Genomic DNA, 21,002 nt, shown 5'->3' on the forward strand with positions numbered 1-21,002 from the left:
TTAATTGTAGTCTGTGTAAAACGAGCCAGCAAAATCATGTGCAGCGGTGAACCTACATAAAAAGAACAATGGCCTCATACACAAACCATTTTTATGAAGACATTTGTTCTTAAAACCCACTTACACAGTTTTTTTACGAAGATTCTGGCATTCACCAATGCTTTCCTATCTGGGATTTGTTCTTAGATAAGAATAGAATCCACTCACAAGCACTGGTTTACTTGACTTTTATCTCAATTTATATGCACATGACCCTGCAGTGTAATGTCCTTTTATGGGGACTGACTGGGTGTTTACCTAGGGTAATTACTGTAAGAACAACTGGCACGCCCCATCAACGTAAGAAGAAATGGGATTCTGCATTATAAGATCAAAACCCCAAACAATTTTGAGTTTTAATTACACCTTTTGGGTTTTCATAGAATCTTCCTCAGAACCAATTTCAGACAATTCTGAGGAAGATATTTGTGAATGACTTTTTATTGCTGCTATATAGCTATGATTTTTTTCATTATGTTTTGTTATGTTATGTTAACACCAATGTTGTTATTGCTATTGTCGCAACTCGATGACCATGATAGAAGTACAGAAGTATAGAAGTCAGTCAGTTATGTTTGTCACTGAAGCGGCTGAGACTGCAGACTTATCCACTAGGCTAATTGTTGTGATTGTAAAATAGAGACACGGGCCTCTACAATCATGTGACAGCAGAGCCTCCATAAAGACAGGAAATGAGAGCTCTCTCTGCTTTTACATCTGCTGTAAACTCTATTGCTTATTTCACAAGATAAAAACCTCATCTATCCTGACATTATAGAACTGGCACAATAATGAAATTGCATTTATATTTTACAAGTGTTACAAGTGAGTCAACTGCCAGTCCTTCGCAGAGTGGAGCACTCGTTTGAGTTTTGTCCTTTTTTGTAGAAATGCATGTGGAACAAAAATTAACTTATTTTTCTTGTTAGTTTTAATTAGAACGGAAAAATCATAGAATGAGAAGCGCACTTTTTTCCATGAAAGATTTTCATTTTAACAAATGTCAAGGGATGAAATGCTTTCAAATGACAAAACACATCAAGATATGAGGACAAGGTGCTTTCATCCGTGGCACACGAATGCATACGCACACCTCTGAATCTCTTCCAAAACCTGCTCACACACACACACATACACACACACAAACTCACTCTCACATAGATACACCACTGTATCTCCTTCAAAAACACACACACACACACACACATACACACTCCCAGCTGCACTGATTATCTTTATTCTGTGCTGAGCCCGTTGGCAGTGAGCCACACACGTTTTAAAGTCTTTGATCTTTTTTTCCTTCCTCTCTCTCTGTCTTTCTCTCTCTCTCTGTCATTCTCCATCTACTCTCCTTTGGATTATTACACAATACCCACCATAGCGTCCCTTCTTTCACTGCATTATCCTCTAATAGCCAGCACAAAATGTCACAATATCTCCCATTATTACACAATAGCATGCGAAAAACGAAATGTCTTAGAAAAGAGAAATTCTTACTGTAAATCTTACTGTAATAGATTTTAGAGTTACAGTTTCTTTAGGCCCACTGTCACCAGTAATGATTACTACAATGATTTAAGTATCGCTCTACTGTTAATATGAATGACAACGTCCATACCACATACTTTATCAATGGTATGTTGTTGGGGATCATTGTTAGAGTGATTTTGAGAACGATAGAACGTTGATGGCCGATCAGAATCCATCGTATTTTAGACTTCACAAACATGAGGAGAAAATTTCCTTATCGTTGTTCAGTGTGGACGGTCATATCGTTATAGTTACAGTTGTTTTTATAGTAATCGTTACTGGATCGTTTTGGATGGGCCTTTACTGTAATAGTTTCTACATGATGAATATGACTCCACTGTACCAACTCAGAGTGACAGGGAGATAGTATTGTATCTCAGGGTTCAGTTAGTCCTGCATTTTGTCTCCATTTGGATCACCTCGTCCGAGTTGTGCACTTGGTATGCACACATTCTACGCATGTTCCAGCCACGTTCAGCAAACATTCTGTGCATATTTCTTAGAGACGTTCTACAAATGTTCTGAACATGTTCTGTAAACTCACAAGCCTCAATATTCTACTTGACTGGCAAACTGACTGCACAAACTGCAGAACTTGGCTCCAATCCAGAAGGGATCTGAACTGAACCAGATCAGTCAACCAGTATCTGGGAGAGCCCTTCACATAGCCACACACACACACACACACACACACACACACACACACACACACACCACCAGCAGCCATGGATGCAGAAGATTGGAGATTTAGAGGAACTTGAGAGATGCTATTGAATTGGGATATTATGGAGTCACGCAGAAGACATACTACCCTTGGCCCAGTTCTGGTCCTGATCTGGGTCTCATTTAACCTTGATCTGTTCTAGATTTGGCCCTGTATGGGGCAGAACCGGGCCCAGATCAGTTTCCAAAAGGGCCACTCTGATCTGGCCCTGATTCTGGTCTGATGTGGCCCTGATTCTGCTCTGATGTGTCTCTGGTTAAGCTAATATGTGGAGTGAGTTGAGCTGTCTGTTAGTGTGAGTGTCGCTCCTGCTGGTTGGCTGCAGTGCTCCTGCCAGGCCTCCACAGCTGGGCTGTTAGGGCAAGGCTTTCATCTATTCAGGCAGAGCATCTGGACCATACATCTCTTATGATGTACACACGCGAACACACACACACACACACACACAATATACACATTGATACACACATATCCTCACACTAAAGCACACACACCCACACTCACACATACAGACACATCCAGTACATAAGTACACACCCACACACACCCAAAAATAAACATATCTCACACACACACATACACACACACACACATACAAACACACACATATATTGCACACCAACAAATCACGTGTCATCTACAGATGATATCTAGCATGCATTGAAATGTGTGGGTGTAAGGGTGTCAGTACTTAGCTGGAGTCAACTGCTTTTTCATCTCTACTCTATGTACTGTTTGCTGTGTGTCTGTTAGCATGTTTGTGTATGTCTGTCAGTAGGCGAGAGAAAGAGAGAGAGAGAGAGAGAGAGAGAGAGAGAGAGAGAGAGAGTGCATGTTAGCATGACAGGGTGTGTGTTTGTGGGGTGTGTGTGTATATGTGTGTGTGTGTGTGTGTGTGTGTGTGTGTGTGTGTGTGTGTGTGTCTGTCTATAAGGGGGCGGTGGCCAACTGTGTGCACATCCCTTGTGGGGTTAAAAATAATGACCAGATTTCGACTCTATGACCGCCTGGCTCACCCAAGTGAAGACACGCACACAGGCCATCAGCCTCAAATGCTTAATCTATCTGATGGTCAATCACCACCAGAACCACTCCAAATTTAGGCCAGTGTGTGTCAGAGTACAGTGTATGGATGCATACAGTACATGTCTTTCTATGTGTGTGTGTGTGTGTGTGTGTGTGTGTGTGTGTGTGTGTGTGTGTGTGGACACTGGTGGATAAATAGCTTGCACTGGTAATAATGGGCTTTAATAGCTTTAAACAGCTGCCACAGACATACTGTATTACCAAAGGCCACTTAGACATTAGTAGTAGTCACCATTAGAGCACTCACACCACTCAGATCGCTCCTATAGACTATAGTGACTTCCTCCACTCCTAAGCCTGAGCATTTAGGTGACTAAAAACTCCTCATGCATGCAGGGCAGACTGCATGTAGGCCAGAGAGTGACACCACGCGCGGATGACCACATCCCCTCTCTCACACCCACAGGCTCCTAAACTCACACTGAGGGGAGGTTCGTATTTACATGCATGTGGCGTGTACCGCTCTGCTATCCTCCCTGTGATTAAACATGAGGCCTGGAGTAGCCTGCGGGTCACAACGGACAGTCATGGTGACCTAAGATGAGTATCCAAGACTAAAGAGACAGACCAAACCATGACTGGCTACAGTCTGGGTATAATGTAGGAAAGCTCAAATGTTTTACAGGAAGTGTTGCCTCATCATCTCTACCAGACTAAGGAGAATAGGCTCTATGCATGACTCCATTTTGGATTTGCTTCCTACTGGGCAATCAACTTCCTGTTTACACTGTACAGGCTATGACAGAAAATAACAGATTACTGGCCTCTAAGTTTTAATATTGTAGGCTATTGCTAGTTGATCACCATAGCTAAAGTTATGTAACCAGTTCAATGACATAAGTTGCTTGATTAAGCTAAAGAACATTTTAAACTCTTTTCCGTGCTGGAGTGAGTGGCACACATTTTCACAAAGTCGGTCTACATTAGACGCGAGACACGGTTTTGAAGACAATGACTATAGAAAAGAGACATATCTGCCAATGTATTAATGTAAACAGGAAGTTGATATGCCAGTACAAGCCAATCCAAAATTGAGTCGTGCATGGAGTGCATAAATAGAATACACTACATGACTTTTTCTTCTTATTTTATGATATCCATGGTTGATAGAAATGGTTTCATGGCACAGAGTCAAAGAGATCAGTGAGTGTTTATTTGTTGTGTTCCTTGTTAGTGGGAGTACTCATGTACTCTGTAAGGGCCGTTTACTGTCCGAGGCCTTGATGGGTACGCTAACGTGCTCACCACTTCCATGAGGCCATGTATTGGTCTGGGGAGGTCAGGCTCTTTGCTCAGTGTCTGGGGCCACCTGTGACCCAGGACAGTTCTCGGAGAGGGCGAGATGATGCACTATCGGTGTGCTGCTGACCGTGTGTGATAAATTCGCCCTGAGACTGTATACGTGGAGTTATTTTCATTTTGATTTACGATAAAATTATTTTTACCCTTACACTTTATATCCTGTAATTTGGCAGGCGCTTTTATTCAAAGTGACTTACAAGTGAGGTACATTGCCAATTAAGGTAGAAAAAAAAACATCACAAGCAAACCACATTTCATTTGTGTTAGACTTTCTCCTCTCTGCCAGATAGAAGTGAGAAAGGGAAAAATAAAATAAGCTATTGATTCCATTGCAGGTGATTGACAGGCATGTATTTCTAGAGCATACTCACTGTACTGTACATACTAGGAACAATGTTGCAGAGCATGTGAAGCTAACCGGCTCCTTCAAGTGCAGTGATGTGGTAGCTGTGGTATGTATAGTGTTTATATTCCGTAAGTCACTTTTGACAAAAGCGTATGCCAAATTCCATAACCATAACCATAGTTAACCATGGATGATTTGTTCTGTAAGTCACATTGGACAAAAGCGTATGCCAAATTCCATAACCATAACCATAGTTAACCATGGATGATTTGGTTTAATAGTGGTTGTGTTTGGGCTGGGATGATGAAAATCATGTCCTGTGTTTCCACTGGAGACAAGTCTGTCTCTATTACTTATACATAAACTCTTAGCATATATATATACACACACAGATTATATATTCAGTAGCACATGAATACATTTATTCACCCACCCAGCCACATACACCTACACCAACACCTACACCCACACCCACACACAGCCATGCATACCTGACATCCAATACTAACTAACATTTAGAGCAGATTGTTAGCCACCTAGCAATGATTTGTAATATTCAGTAACACACTGTTAAACACTCACTAATGCACCTACCGTGATGCAAATGGCTCTATTTTGACTTGGTTCCATGAGGGCCTCTTTAAACACCATGCTCTGAGATGTAGCTGTGGTACACTACTGCTACCAGGATCCAGACCAACCAGGATCACTCAAAGGCCATTGAAAGGAGGAGGACATATTCCTTTGATTTCCACCGACCAAGACCTTTGCGGTGCTGCTGAAAGCATTAAGACAGCGTCGCCGCCACACTCTGAGGTCTCTCTCAGCATCAACAAAAGATGGTTAATTATAGAGGGGAGACTCACGTGCCACCATGTTCAAACCACAGCGCTCGCTAACATGTTCTCTGAACGCTCAGGCTGCAGTTTGAGCGGCCCGCTATTCAGAGAGCTCTTCAGAGAAACCCAGAGAGTCTACATCTGGGAGGGAGGTACACTGTATCAGCAGCACGAGGTGATCATACACAACAGCTATTCAGAAACCACTTCAGAGGAACCTGAAAAAGGCCAGACCTGGTAAAAATTACAGCCCACAACCATGAGGGGAGATGGAGTGCAGCAGCTATTCACATTCTGATGAAACGAAAAGAGCAATAAATCTCCTCATTTGTTTCCGAAAGTAGCCCGCCTTCCATACGGGACTAAACTTATGGTAGGCATTTCACTGTGTTAGCATGAGGTGATTGTATGCAACAGCTACTGAACTAAGAGATATAAATCTCATAATTTCATTTCAAACCCAGCAAGCCTTCGGTCTGGAGCTTAACAAACTGTGGATAAGGCATTTTTAATTAAAGAGTGGGGATGAAATGCATACAAGCCATGTTGTCTGGACCCAAATTCCATGCTCCTGAAATAGCACAGCTGCAGTCCAGCTAAATGCCTTTAAACACCATTAAGCATTCTCTGTGGGAGTCTAGCTAGGACAAGACCAGTACTGCCGGCCTTCTACATAAGCCTGCGATCGGAGAGGAGTTGAGGATAGAAACTTCACAAGTGGATGTGTAGGAAGAGGGGATAGAGGAAAGAGGGGAGTGCATCATAATCCCCAAAATGTTCTCCATTCAAAAGCAGCATCTGAAAGACGGCTCAAAACTGCTTCTTGCAGTGGCTATCCTACACGACACGCATCAAATCAGCATGAATCTCCATTCAAAACAGCATAGGTCACAGTCCAGTCAACACTATCACTCTTAATGAGTGGTTATTGGAGTTATTGGTAAGTCCGACTCGGTTTGTGTGGCTTCTGCTCCTTACTGACAACATACTGTTGCATGCAAAAAAATATTAGCTTTTTTTCTTCAAAAATCATACTGTATATCTAATCTTTTACAGCTCACACATGCACCTCCAAGCAAACATCCATCTGGTAGCCATGAGTGGACATGTTTCCTATGGATGTCTCCCTTAAGCCAGGGCTGAGAAGCTTCTGCATCTGCGCCTCCCCTTCTCCATGGCTGCCATTAAATATTTATATATTTAGCTGAGGCATTTATGCAAAGACGCTTACGCTACAGGGGAAGATATGCTGGCTTCACTTCACTTCCACTTTGCATGCTCAAAGAGTCCCACCATTTACTATTCAGCTACATGTCCATGTGGTAAAGATAGGCCAAGGGTCCGTGCCAATGTCTGATGCATTTATCTTACATTTAAGTGGTCTTTTTGGAATAGAACTGGTTGAATAAAATAAATGCAGATCGCCACCACACCCAAGAGCCAAAATCAGTCTTTTACACACTCCCATACACACAGGCACACACACACACACAGACAGACAGACACACACACACACACACACACACACACACACACACAAAACACACGTACACACAGACAGGAAGTTGAGCTGTATCACCTTCAGCTAGTCATCTAGTCATCTAAGTGTGACCCTAATGGTGGTGTGTCCATACGTCCACCTCTCTGTCCTTCATTTCTATCTTTTATTTATTTGTTTATTTAGTAAAGACAGTGCATATGGACATCAGCATAAATACACAATGTAAATATGCCAGAATTAGCACAATAGCTATTTCACCTGTTGTCTGTTTAGCTTAGCTGTGTCCATATGACCCCTTGACAATCTCTAAATGTAACAGTGTCTACGTGTCCTCTGCCCTCCATTCCAAGTGCGTCCATCCTGTTTCTGTCCTTCATTTGAGCTGTTTGCATATGTCCCGCTGACTGTACCTCAGCTTCACTGTGTCCATCCATACAATCCCAAGTCTGTCCATCAGTTTAACTGAAACATGTGTGCTGTAATATCCAGTCTCTGATCAAATTTAAGGAAGGGGGGGGGCACAGTCACACTGATGGTGTGTGTGCCACACTGATCTGCCAGGTACACCAGTAAAGACTGACCACAGATTCATACCAGAACAAAGCAGGATCTGGGACCGTGTCAAGTCAAATCTACGATACACATCAGGAGACTGACCCCAGCCCAATACACCAGACCAGATTCACAGGACACAGCCGAACACAATAGATCAGATTCACAGGACACAACGCAACACAGTAGATCAGATTCACAGGACACAGCCGAACACACTAGACCAGATTCACAGGACACAGCCCAACACAGTAGACCAGATTCACACCAGAACCACACCAGATGAGGTCCAGACCAGCACAAAGTCAGGGCCAGACCAGCGCCAAGTCAGGGCCACTGTCATCTGCAGACCTGGGGTAGCTACTGAGGTCCCTGAGCTCAAATGAATGGATGACACTTACACTGCACTCATCAGTCTATAAAACAGATGCAAGAAAGGCACACATGCTAGGCTTCACACATACACAGTAAGAGTCCCACGCACTGGGCTTTGCCTACACTATCTATCCCAGATCCAGGCATATGTCAGCCTCTGACCTGGGTCCACATTGAGGCCTGTGAGGTCAGGTCAGTGAACAACACTACACCCTTCTTGATGTAACACATATATTGTGTCTAAAAACAGCCCCCCACAAGGTCCAACAGATGGTGCAGGGACCAGTTGTTTACACCCGATCCTGGCTGGATTCAGAGCGGATCTGTTCCACTGACCCATGCTGACCCGTATGGGCATGGCTCAGGAGGAGCACTGCGTGCCCCCAGCTCACTGTGGAGGGTTGAGTGAGTGTGTGTTCCTGTTTCACTGTGGAGGATGAGTGTGGTTTTGTTTTGTTTGTGTCGGCAGCAGCGATGGCAGAGTGGAGCAGAGCATCAGAAACGAGAGCATAAGGCCAAGCCACCACCACAGCCTCGCCGGAGCGGAGTCATCCCTCGCCAGGGGCACACAGACACGGCTGACCTCATCGCCCCCCCCCCCACACACACACACCCCAACCCCTGCTACCCTCCTCCCTCTCCCTACCCGACATTTGTCACGTTCGGCCCCCGGACATGCTCGGCTGCAGCGGCACAGAGTCGAGCAAGCGGGCACAGGCAGGCAGGCTGGCTGGCTATTTTAATCGCAGTACAAACACAGCAGCGTCCAAACCTCTACTGAACCATACTGAAGCACTGCAACGCAAACCAGAGACCCCTTCTCCCTCTCTCTCCACTCTCTAGCCCCTCACCCTCCCAACCCAACCCAACCCTGTCGACCCTGAGATTACTGAATGTCTGCTTCTCCACTGCTACTCTGCTGTGACTGCTAGCACTGCTGCTACCAGTCCACCACTGCAGAGCTGTGCTATGCATGCTAGCACTACCGTACTGTGACTGCTAGCCTGTCTGTTTCCAGTCCTCCACTGCTGCTGAACTGTGCTCTGCCTGCTAGCACTACTGTGCTGTGCATGCTAGCATTATCTGTCTTCAGTCCTCCACTGCTGAGCTGTGCTGTGATGTGTTGATCTGTGGTCTGACTGCTAGCACAGCTACTGTCCTGTTTCTCCCCTTGCTCCTGCTGCCCTCCTTACCTGCTTTGCTTCAGGATGTGGGTCATTAAAATGCTATTCCTTCGCCTCTGCGCTTATTGACCCCCAGTTCCTGCCTAGTCCAAAGCTCAGCCAGTAAAGAGTGTCCCATGACACGCTAGCCTATGTGCTTCTGATAGCTTTATCAGAGAGCCAGTAGCACTGAGATAGGACAGCTGTGGCCTGAATGATCAATGCAAATTACCCAAAGACCATCTAATCATGAGTGGGCTAGTCACTGTTATCTTAACACTTTCACAATTCTATAAAGTATTGTGAATAAAAGCAATATTTCCTCTGTGGCCTTTTGATACACTTCTTGGGCACAGCTGAAGCAAGACTGGAGACTGAGAATTAACCCATTTGTCTTATCAACCAAGACATGAGCTCACAAGACAGACTTAATCTAATTTTGTCAGTCAGTGTGCCATGCCATGCCCTGGTGGAAGAAACTCCTTGTAATTCGGAGGACCCCATCAACAAGTCTTAACATCATATACCACCCTCCCCCTCGCCCCGCCAGTATCCAGAAATAGTCTCACTTTGGGCACACCAGCGCAAAATATTCGAGCGGGTTAACACTTCAAAGGTTAGTGTACGAATGAATGGATAGGCCTATCCTTGACGCTTTGATCACTATGTAAAGCTTTCGCGTTGCGCTCATAATTTTTCAACAGTTTGGGAAGCTGGATTGGCTTAAAGGAAACAGGCCGACGTTTCGGTGGCCCTCCACGGTCTTCCTCTCCCCCCCCTCTTTCTCTCTTCCTCGCCGGCTCACTTTTCTCTGTGAAGTGGCGAGGACGGAGAATGGTGCAACTGTGATCGCGTTATTGAATCAAGGCTTTTGGCGACACCAGGGCACATGACCTTAGTTAACAGAACGGAACATCATATCTACATAGACGGGGCTGCACATACCAAACTGATAGCTCCAGGCGTGCAAGGATCAAACAGCTATGCGAGGCATGTCGGGTTCTAAGCCCCCTGCCTATGGCCTGAACAAATATTTAAAATGAGTCCAGATTATCACAACTATTTGAATGTTACTTGATTAACATTCGGTGCATTATTAATAATAATGTATTATTGTTATTATTATTATTATTATTATTATTATTATTATTAGCTAGACACAGGTGGAGATCCACTTTGGTGTTGTTTGCCCTATCCTTCATTAGTAGCATTTGTGAGTGAGGAGGATGTAGTAGCCTAACTATGGCACTGTTAATTTTCCTCTCCCAGTGTTTGCTCACGTTGGTAATCCAGTAGCCTACATATTGAACTTGATAACTTGCCATCTCTTCACGCCTAGTGCCGACAGCAACTACAGACGTGCAGATTTGATAACCTATACGACCACGGCGGGTTACATGAATCAGAACATCAGATGACAACATGATGAGATTTGTCCTTAACGCCTTAAAACCTCGCGGCAGCCTTCCATTTCCCAGCCGCTTATTTAGTTGCCTGTACTGTAAAGCTACTGTACTCAATTTTGCTCGGCAGAAAAATCGGAGAAAATGCAGAAAATAAGCGGTCGAACAGGGAGATGCGCACTCCCCCTTCAACACCAAGGACAGCGGTCGATGCACGTAGGCTAATGGCTATGATGGCAGCCCCCAAACTGCACATAATATTAGTTTTCGAGCAGCTTTACAGGGAAGCACAATCAGGTTGTCAGCGATATGTGTGGTTAAAGTGTTTAAGCCGATGAATGCAAGTAAGCCTTGGCGAAGCATTTCACTGTTGCAGGAGGCAAATTAATGCACAAGACAACATTGCATTTCACTGAACAGAAGAACGCCTTGGTGCGCTAAACGGAAAAGAAATCAACGTACCTGCTTCCGCTGGTCACTTCCTTACATGTCCCCTTAGTGATTTGTCTCAAGCTGCTCTTTAATTATTGTGGTGGATACCGTTATGTGGCCAGCGCCATGTCACCAGTCTCCAGTATGCGTTTTACAATCCGGTATGAATGCGAAGATAGGGCGCTACATCCGGGCTGTTTTGAAGCAGAGCTTCGGGGCAACAAGCGCCTTCAGGAACCGAAGCGGAGCACCTGAGTTGGACCAGGCGGCGCTGTGATAGACGAGCAGAGAGAATCAAATAAGGCTACACATATATCACACACTGTGCACTTGGTCGCTTGGACAGCGCAATAAAACTCCGCTTGCAATCACAGATGGGTGTAGACAGACTCCTCAAGCCTCGGCGTTTTGGTCCACTTGACAAGCTTTTTTAAAACGCGATGGCTGCATTCTGGCCTAATGGCGAAATAAACGATGCGCTGCAAAATACGTGATTTATTACAGCTCTATTTAGTAGATTCATCAAATTACTGTGAAATTGCAGATGGACGAAAGCCAGTCTGACCTAATTCCAAGCGCGCATCGCCTGTGTAGGAGCTGTTATTCGATTCCTTGAACAAATGTAATAACGATGGGTGTAGCGCATGAAATATTGATGTGGGCTCGCTTGGATGAACTGAATTTGCACTGTCAATAAAGACATCGGAAGTGTTACACCACTGACGTCGGCTAGATGAAAGCAAAACAATGACGACACACAGCAAGATAAAATGTAGCGCATCACCAGCAGCCTACTCCAGCACAGTCTCTCTTTCTCACACACACGCGCACTCAGCTTTCACAGATCGATTCCTGCTTTAGGAAACAGGTTATAGACAGACAGTGGGGAATGAAACCATATACATAAACCTATTTCAGCCCTATGTAAGCTACATAGCAGAAATAGACGCGTAATTCTCTCAAAATGCTGCAATTCGTTTTCTAGAGCAGTTATAGCCTCGAATTCAGTGGGCATTTTCGAATGGAATAAATACATTTAAACGGTCAGAAGTCAACTCAAGCTGTCTGTTACACTTCATTTTGTGCAGGCTTAACCTGCACTTTCAACATAGCTTTACCCAAATACCTAATAAGGCGTATATTTCCCATATGACAGCTGGGTTTAAATGCCTAAATTCTGATTGCATATGGGCCAATTCCTTGCACGTTCGAGTGGAACGATGTAGACCTACTAATATGGTTGCAGGATTGTAAAGTCTTCTGGACTTCGAGAATGAAAGATACTGAGGGATCTGTACGTAGGCTATAGGCTTTAAAAGCTAGGACCTTGATATTCAGGCAGGAGGGTCAGCGACCCGACCCCAATAAACGGGAGTGAGGCGCCGGGGATAAGACACACCTCGCTCAAAGCCCTCTGAAGAGTGGGTAGCTTATATCACGTGGTCATATACGTCGTCGAGGGCTGTTGATAATAGTGGCTTAGAGCTTGTTGGCGCCACCTTGTTGTAGGCTACACTAAGGAACGGGAACACGACAGTTTTGTCTCTTTGCAAGTCTGTCAACGCACACAGTACTGCTTGCTATAATTTCTGCCAGCAGAGCTTAAAACATGAGATTTGAAATGATTAAAATGGATGAGTAACAACAAAGTCATATGTTTCTCCATTAAGAACATGGCAGGTTGCTGATTATCACATCACTGTGATAATACACTGTAATCAAACATGTCCACACTTTGACAGGTTGGCTATATGCTGTACAAGTTCCCCTGCTATGGACCCTTATTTAGAGGGAAGTAGATATGAGGGGGAGTTTTGTTTTGATTGATTTGAACTACATCCTCACCAGGGGTGTCACTGACCAAAACTATACTGGGACACTGGGTCCAATCTAATGATGATAATAATTATCTGCAGACAAAGAGGCAAGCGGAGCTAGTTAAAAACCTTAACTTATTTACTGAGGCACAGCAGTTCAACAATGGGGCACATGCCCCAGTAAAAGGGGTATAGTGACGTCCCTAATCCACACAGAAAGACACACTGTACACTCTAAACCCGAACTAGTTGTCATTACTAGAAAATTGCGTGGAAACCGATTGCCTTAAACCATTCTAGTTTTTACAAAACATAAAAATAAACATGTTTAGTTGTGTCAACTAACAACCTTATGTTGATGCTGTAGACAAATTAAGCTTACATTAGTAGTCTTTACTAAAAATCTTTAGTTCACTGAACTTATTGTTTCAGAAGTTGCAGTTGTATAAAATAACTAGGTTAAAATGCATGTTAACAAATTCATTAAAATATGAACTAAGTTCTGTAGATAGGCCTATTGTTTTTTTATTTTAAGATTAGGGTACTGTATTCATTTAATTGTTTTATTAAAAATTGAAAAGAAATTCATCACAATGTATAGGAATGCCTTTTATTATTGATAAAACATGAACAAACAACATTTAAACTCATAAATATTCCACATCCGCTGTAGATGAAGAACCTATAAAAAAAAACATAAGAAAACAATATTTTAGTCCATGTTCATTTACACAGTTGAAATAAAAGTTTGTTATATCACCTATGAATGCAACAAATAAGTGAATGGACATCGGCTAACATTAGCCAAAAGCTAACCAACATGTGCTGCTATGGTTAGCTAAAACTGTTTACAGACAGAAACACCTATTTCAATGATAAAGTCTAAATTAAACTTAGTAGCACCAAGACAAGTATATTTACACAAAAACATATGTGATATTGTTATAATCTGGCATACACACCCATTGGAAGGTAGCTACCATGAGCTAACTGTCCGAAAGACTACTAGCAGCTAGCATGCTAACAACGGAGCTAATGTTACCTTACTTTTCTCAGGTTAATGTAGGTTAATCACGTAAACAAACATTTAGCTAACTATTGGTCAAACTGAACATAGTTTTCGGTTATTTCATCAGAATTTTAATTTTTCAACAAGTTCATCAGAAAGTTCACCCACCATTTGATGTAGTAGCCTATTTGTCACAGCAGCACGAGGCATGGAGTCATTCATCTGGACTGAGAAGCAGGAGGAACAGTTGATGGGCAGAATTTTTTTAGACCCCTCCTCTGCCTTGCAAAAACATAACATTTATCGTTGTCTCTGCTTAACATGATCAGTGCACTGTATATTTCACTTAAATAGTACAATCAACTCATTTCTTTTAGTTATGACATAGAGTTTTCACAAAACACACAAACATTAGTAGTGACCACCTAACATATTTATTACAACTAAATCTGGGTTTAGAGTGTAGGCTACTTTGCTAAGAAGCACGTCCATGTGCTGATTGATATGAGCTACTGAAATGAGTGCTCTGTCTCGCATGCTGCATCTCACTGATCACTCTACACTTTTTCTGCATGCATTACATGTGAATGAACTGTCCCAAAGTGTTTAGTTTTTTTGGTTTATTTCTTTTAGAATAATTGCACAATTCAAGTGCCTTCATATTTGTTTAGCCTGAATACTTGTTAGGTATGAAAGGTGATTTATCACCACACTGTAAATTGTCCTAAAGTAGCTTCTATATTTCCATCATTCTTTTAAAGGCTTCTTTCAGATCTTTTCGGTTTTAATTCTTACTTAATGGAGTGTTAATGATGTGTTCAACATTACGTTCATCCTTATTATTTTCCTAAGTAAACTTCCTTGAGTGTGAAATATCCAGTGAACACGACAATAAAAAGCATGGCCTGGTAAAGTGAGCATCAGGTCTCTCTCCAGGTCTCACAGCAACATAAAGATGGGACAACATACAGCACAGCGCAGGGCTGGCTCCCCCGCCTGTTCCCATCACAATGGCTGATCTGTGGTGGTGGCTTTCCACACTGCAGCTAACTAACTAAAAGAGCTCTGATCCGGGCCAGATCTGTGCCGAGTCCAAACCAGAGCTGAACCAGTTCCGGGCAGGTTGAGCTGTTGGCTAGGCTGTCTGAATGGGTTAAGGGGAAGCTGCAGATAAAGTGCACATACAGTAGTCTGGTTGGGGGAAACAGCACTGCTGGGCCCAGCGCCAGGAAAACAAAGAAAGAGACAGCGAACGAGAGAGAAAGAGAGAGACAGAGAGAGGAGAGAGAGAGAGAGCCAGGCTTATCGCTGCCGCTTAACTAATGCAGCCGCTTTGTTCAATGACAAGCCTCTACCATCCCATAATCCTCCCATCCTCTTGTCTGGCCACATCTCCCTTCTCTAATCATTCCCACCGTTCTCTGCTCCTCTACTCAGCACTCTTCTCTTCTCTCCTCCTCCATTTCTTTCTGTACTCTATTTCTCTTTCTCTGCTGTACGCCTGTTTGTGTCCTCCTCTCTCCATCCTTTGCTCTTCACCCTCTTCTTGCTTTTCTTTCATTCTCTAATTTCCATTGTCCACTCCTCTCTACAAATGTCTCTTTTCCATTCCTTTCCCTCTCGGTTCCACTTATCTCTACACTCCTTTTTCTTAATTCATTCTTATTAATTGTCCAGAGGTGGCAGTTGCATGGAAAATCTTCCTAAATTAATCCAGTGATGGATGGCAGAGGGTCCAATTGCCCCCCCCCCCCAAACACACACACACAAACACACACATACAAAATACAGCCTAAAATCATACAGAAAAAAATCAACCTTTTAAATTTTCTTTGGTGAGCCATAACCACAAAAACACACTCACATATCAAAACAAAGCTGTAGGCTACACACTCATGAGGAGCAATAAAAGTATGCCTTTGTGAAGGCCTCGTCCCCTGTAAGCTATGAAGGATATAGGTAGCCTAGCTTGTAAATGTGGGACTTAAACATGCCAAGAATTTTCAAGTCCCTACAGCTCTTTGACTTTACACTCATGAGGGTATCTGTGTCTCTTTAACCTACACCCTCCTAAACGTCTCGTCCCCTGTGACCTATGAAGATGACTCAGTGAATGAGGTAGCCTATGTTAAAAATTTGAGATTTACACATGCTAAGAAGTTTCAAACTCGTCCAGCTCAGAGAGCTTCCCCTCAGATGCATGTCAGTGGCGCTGGGGCTTAGTTGGTTAAAATGCCTGTCTAGTAAACAGGTGATCCTGGGTTCGAATCCCAGCAGTGCCTTATGTTGGACAAGATGGACCATCCTAAAAGGAGGATGACGTCAAACACAAACTCTTGGAAATTGCATCCGTACCGCTTGAGAAAATGTACGCAAAACATTCTCACCTCTTCATGCACCGCTAGGATTTTCTGTTGACAATGACATAACTAGACTGCACACACGTGCTCACAAACCAGACGTGACCTGATTCACTGAGGATGACTCAGTGAATGAGGTAGCCTAGGTTAAAAATTTGAGATTTACACGTTAAGATGTTTCAAGCTCATCCAGCTCAGTGAGCTTCCGCTCAAATGCATGTCAGTGGCGCTGTGGCTTAGTTGGTTAAAGCGCCTGTCTAGTAAACAGGAGATCCTGGGTTCGAATCCCAGCAGTGCCTTATGTTGGACAAAATGGACCATCCTAAAAGGAGGATGACGTCAAACACAAACTCTTGGAAGTTGCATCCGTACCGCTTGAGAAAATGTACGCAAAACATTCTCACCTCTTTATGCACCGCTAGGATTTTCTGTTGACAATGACATAACTAGACTGCACACACTTGCTCACAAACCAGACGTGACCTGATTCACTGAGGATGACTCAGTGAATGAGGTAGCCTAGCTTGTAAATTTGAGATTTACACATGCTAAGAAGTTTCAAGCTCGTCCAGCTCAGTGAGCTTCCGCTCAAATGCATGTCAGTGGCGCTGTGGCTTAGTTGGTTAAAGCGCCTGTCTAGTAAACAGGAGATCCTGGGTTCGAATCCCAGCAGTGCCTTATGTTGGACAAGATGGACCATCCGAAAAGGAGGATGATGCCAAACGCAACCTCTTGCGTGTTGAAAGTTGCATCCGTACCGTTTGAAAAAAAGTACGCAAAACACTAACACCTCTCTATGTTCCGCCAGCTTTTTATTTAGACAATGAAATACCGTGACAGCACGCACACACTCACAAACCAACGCAAAGCTGCTTAAACACGTAGTACACGCACACCTCTGCCTTTAACCTACACCCTCCTAAACGTCTCGTCCCCTGTGACCTATGAAGATGACTCAGTGAAGGAGGTAGCCTAGGGTAAAAATTTGAGATTTACACGTTAAGACGTTTCAAGCTCATCCAGCTCAGTGAGCTTCCGCTCAAATGCATGTCAGTGGCGCTGTGGCTTAGTTGGTTAAAGCGCCTGTCTAGTAAACAGGAGATCCTGGGTTCGAATCCCAGCAGTGCCTTATGTTGGACAAAATGGACCATCCTAAAAGGAGGATGACGTCAAACACAAACTCTTGGAAGTTGCATCCGTACCGCTTGAGAAAATGTACGCAAAACATTCTCACCTCTTTATGCACCGCTAGGATTATCTGTTGACAATGACATAACTAGACTGCACACGCGTGCTCACAAACCAGACGTGACCTGATTCTCTGAGGATGACTCAGTGAATGAGGTAGCCTAGCTTGTAAATTTGAGATTTACACATGCTAAGAAGTTTCAAGCTCGTCCAGCTCAGTGAGCTTCCGCTCAAATGCATGTCAGTGGCGCTGGGGCTTAGTTGGTTAAAATGCCTGTCTAGTAAACAGGCGATCCTACGTTCGAATCCCAGCAGTGCCTTATGTTGGACAAGATGGACCATCCGAAAAGGAGGATGATGCCAAACGCAACCTCTTGCGTGTTGAAAGTTGCATCCGTACCGTTTGAAAAAAAGTATGCAAAACACTAACACCTCTCTATCTTCCGCCAGCATTTTATTTAGACAATGAAATACCGTGACAGCACGCACACACTCACAAACCAACGCAAAGCTGCTTAAACACGTAGTACACGCACACCTCTGCCTTTAACCTACACCCTCCTAAACGTCTCGTCCCCTGTGACCTATGAAGATGACTCAGTGAAGGAGGTAGCCTAGGTTAAAAATTTGAGATTTACACGTTAAGACGTTTCAAGCTCATCCAGCTCAGTGAGCTTCCGCTCAACTGCATGTCAGTGGCGCTGTGGCTTAGTTGGTTAAAGCGCCTGTCTAGTAAACAGGAGATCCTGGGTTCGAATCCCAGCAGTGCCTTATGTTGGACAAAATGGACCATCCTAAAAGGAGGATGACGTCAAACACAAACTCTTGGAAGTTGCATCCGTACCGCTTGAGAAAATGTACGCAAAACATTCTCACCTCTTCATGCACCGCTAGGATTTTCTGTTGACAATGACATAACTAGACTGCACACACGTGCTCACAAACCAGACGTGACCTGATTCACTGAGGATCACTCAGTGAATGAGGTAGCCTAGCTTATAAATTTGAGATTTACACATGCTAAGAAGTTTCAAGCTCGTCCAGCTCAAATGCATGTCAGTGGCGCTGTGGCTTAGTTGGTTAAAGCGCCTGTCTAGTAAACAGGAGATCCTGGGTTCAAATCCCAGCAGTGCCTTATGTTGGACAAAATGGACCATCCTAAAAGGAGGATGACGTCAAACACAAACTCTTGGAAGTTGCATCCGTACCGCTTGAGAAAATGTACGCAAAACATTCTCACCTCTTTATGCACCGCTAGGATTTTCTGTTGACAATGACATAACTAGACTGCACACACGTGCTCACAAACCAGACGTGACCTGATTCACTGAGGATGACTCAGTGAATGAGGTAGCCTAGCTTATAAATTTGACATTTACACATGCTAAGAAGTTTCAAACTCGTCCAGCTCAGAGAGCTTCCCCTCAGATGCATGTCAGTGGCGCTGGGGCTTAGTTGGTTAAAATGCCTGTCTAGTAAACAGGCGATCCTACGTTCGAATCCCAGCAGTGCCTTATGTTGGACAAGATGGACCATCCGAAAAGGAGGATGATGCCAAACGCAACCTCTTGCGTGTTGAAAGTTGCATCCGTACCGTTTGAAAAAAAGTACGCAAAAGACTAACACCTCTCTATCTTCCGCCAGCATTTTATTTAGACAATGAAATACCGTGACAGCACGCACACACTCACAAACCAACGCAAAGCTGCTTAAACACGTAGTACACGCACACCTCTGCCTTTAACCTACACCCTCCTAAACGTCTCGTCCCCTGTGACCTATGAAGATGACTCAGTGAAGGAGGTAGCCTAGGTTAAAAATTTGAGATTTACACGTTAAGACGTTTCAAGCTCGTCCAGCTCAGTGAGCTTCAGCTCAAATGCATGTCAGTGGCGCTGTGGCTTAGTTGGTTAAAGCGCCTGTCTAGTAAACAGGAGATCCTGGGTTTGAATCCCAGCAGTGCCTTATGTTGGACAAGATGGACCATCCTAAAAGGAGGATGACGTCAAACACAAACTCTTGGAAGTTGCATCCGTACCGCTTGAGAAAATGTATGCAAAACATTCTCACCTCTTCATGCACTGCTAGGATTTTCTTTTGACAATGACATAACTAGACTGCACACACGTGCTCACAAACCAGACGTGACCTGATTCACTGAGGATCACTCAGTGAATGAGGTAGCCTAGCTTATAAATTTGAGATTTACACATGCTAAGAAGTTTCAAGCTCGTCCAGCTCAGTGAGCTTCAGCTCAAATGCATGTCAGTGGCGCTGTGGCTTAGTTGTTTAAAGCGCCTGTCTAGTAAACAGATCCTGGGTTCGAATCCCAGCAGTGCCTTATGTTGGACAAAATGGACTATCCTAAAAGGAGGATGACGTCAAACACAAACTCTTGGAAGTTGCATCCGTACCGCTTGAGAAAATGTACGCAAAACATTCTCACCTCTTTATGCACCGCTAGGATTTTCTGTTGACAATGACATAACTAGACTGCACACGCGTGCTCACAAACCAGACGTGACCTGATTCACTGAGGATGACTCAGTGAATGAGGTAGCCTAGCTTATAAATTTGAGATTTACACATGCTAAGAAGTTTCAAGCTCGTCCAGCTCAGTGAGCTTCCGCTCAGATGCATGTCAGTGGCGCTGTGGCTTAGTTGGTTAAAGCGCCTGTTTAGTAAACAGGAGATCCTGGGGTCGAATCCCAGCAGTGCCTTATGTTGGACAAAATGGATCATCCTAAAAGGAGGATGACGTCAAACACAAACTCTTGGAAGTTGCATCCGTACCGCTTGAGAAAATGTACGCAAAACATTCTCACCTCTTTATTCACCGCTAGGATTTTCTGTTGACAATGACATAACTAGACTGCACACGCGTGCTCACAAACCAGACTCGACCTGATTCACTGAGGATGACTCAGTGAATGAGGTAGCCTAGCTTGTAAATTTGAGATTTACACATGCTAAGAAGTTTCAAGCTCGTCCAGCTCAGTGAGGTTCCGCTCAAATGCATGTCAGTGGCGCTGTGGCTTAGTTGGTTAAAGCGCCTGTCTAGTAAACAGGAGATCGATCCTGGGTTCGAATCCCAGCAGTGCCTTATGTTGGACAAAATGGACCATCCTAAAAGGAGGATGACGTCAAACACAAACTCTTGGAAGTTGCATCCGTACCGCTTGAGAAAATGTACGCAAAACATTCTCACCTCTTTATGCACCGCTAGGATTTTCTGTTGACAATGACATAACTAGACTGCACACGCGTGCTCACAAACCAGACGTGACCTGATTCACTGAGGATGACTCAGTGAATGAGGTAGCCTAGCTTGTAAAT

General features: G+C 43.9%; 10 non-coding genes across 10 annotated transcripts; all 10 read left to right on the forward strand.

The window, feature by feature from the left end:
- The first annotated feature begins 16,326 nt into the window (after positions 1 to 16,326).
- Positions 16,327 to 16,400, forward strand: trnat-agu (transfer RNA threonine (anticodon AGU)). The gene has a single exon. It is a non-coding gene; the product is annotated as a tRNA-Thr (tRNA).
- Positions 16,401 to 16,703: 303 nt separating this feature from the next.
- Positions 16,704 to 16,777, forward strand: trnat-agu (transfer RNA threonine (anticodon AGU)). The gene has a single exon. It is a non-coding gene; the product is annotated as a tRNA-Thr (tRNA).
- A 305-nt stretch (positions 16,778 to 17,082) lies between these two features.
- On the forward strand, positions 17,083 to 17,156 carry trnat-agu (transfer RNA threonine (anticodon AGU)). The gene has a single exon. It is a non-coding gene; the product is annotated as a tRNA-Thr (tRNA).
- A 377-nt stretch (positions 17,157 to 17,533) lies between these two features.
- Positions 17,534 to 17,607, forward strand: trnat-agu (transfer RNA threonine (anticodon AGU)). The gene has a single exon. It is a non-coding gene; the product is annotated as a tRNA-Thr (tRNA).
- A 756-nt stretch (positions 17,608 to 18,363) lies between these two features.
- Positions 18,364 to 18,437, forward strand: trnat-agu (transfer RNA threonine (anticodon AGU)). Its single transcript has one exon. It is a non-coding gene; the product is annotated as a tRNA-Thr (tRNA).
- A 290-nt stretch (positions 18,438 to 18,727) lies between these two features.
- Positions 18,728 to 18,801, forward strand: trnat-agu (transfer RNA threonine (anticodon AGU)). The gene has a single exon. It is a non-coding gene; the product is annotated as a tRNA-Thr (tRNA).
- A 756-nt stretch (positions 18,802 to 19,557) lies between these two features.
- trnat-agu (transfer RNA threonine (anticodon AGU)) lies at positions 19,558 to 19,631 on the forward strand. The gene has a single exon. It is a non-coding gene; the product is annotated as a tRNA-Thr (tRNA).
- Positions 19,632 to 19,936: 305 nt separating this feature from the next.
- trnat-agu (transfer RNA threonine (anticodon AGU)) lies at positions 19,937 to 20,007 on the forward strand. The gene has a single exon. It is a non-coding gene; the product is annotated as a tRNA-Thr (tRNA).
- A 305-nt stretch (positions 20,008 to 20,312) lies between these two features.
- On the forward strand, positions 20,313 to 20,386 carry trnat-agu (transfer RNA threonine (anticodon AGU)). Its single transcript has one exon. It is a non-coding gene; the product is annotated as a tRNA-Thr (tRNA).
- Positions 20,387 to 20,691: 305 nt separating this feature from the next.
- trnat-agu (transfer RNA threonine (anticodon AGU)) lies at positions 20,692 to 20,769 on the forward strand. The gene has a single exon. It is a non-coding gene; the product is annotated as a tRNA-Thr (tRNA).
- The last annotated feature ends 233 nt before the right edge of the window (positions 20,770 to 21,002 follow it).

Source organism: Alosa pseudoharengus, unplaced genomic scaffold, assembly GCF_046254945.1.
Source record: "Alosa pseudoharengus isolate Yale_2024_CS ecotype anadromous, Long Island Sound unplaced genomic scaffold, YU_APseudo_1.1 YU_APseudo_1.1_scf_7, whole genome shotgun sequence".
Taxonomy (NCBI): domain Eukaryota; kingdom Metazoa; phylum Chordata; class Actinopteri; order Clupeiformes; family Clupeidae; genus Alosa; species Alosa pseudoharengus.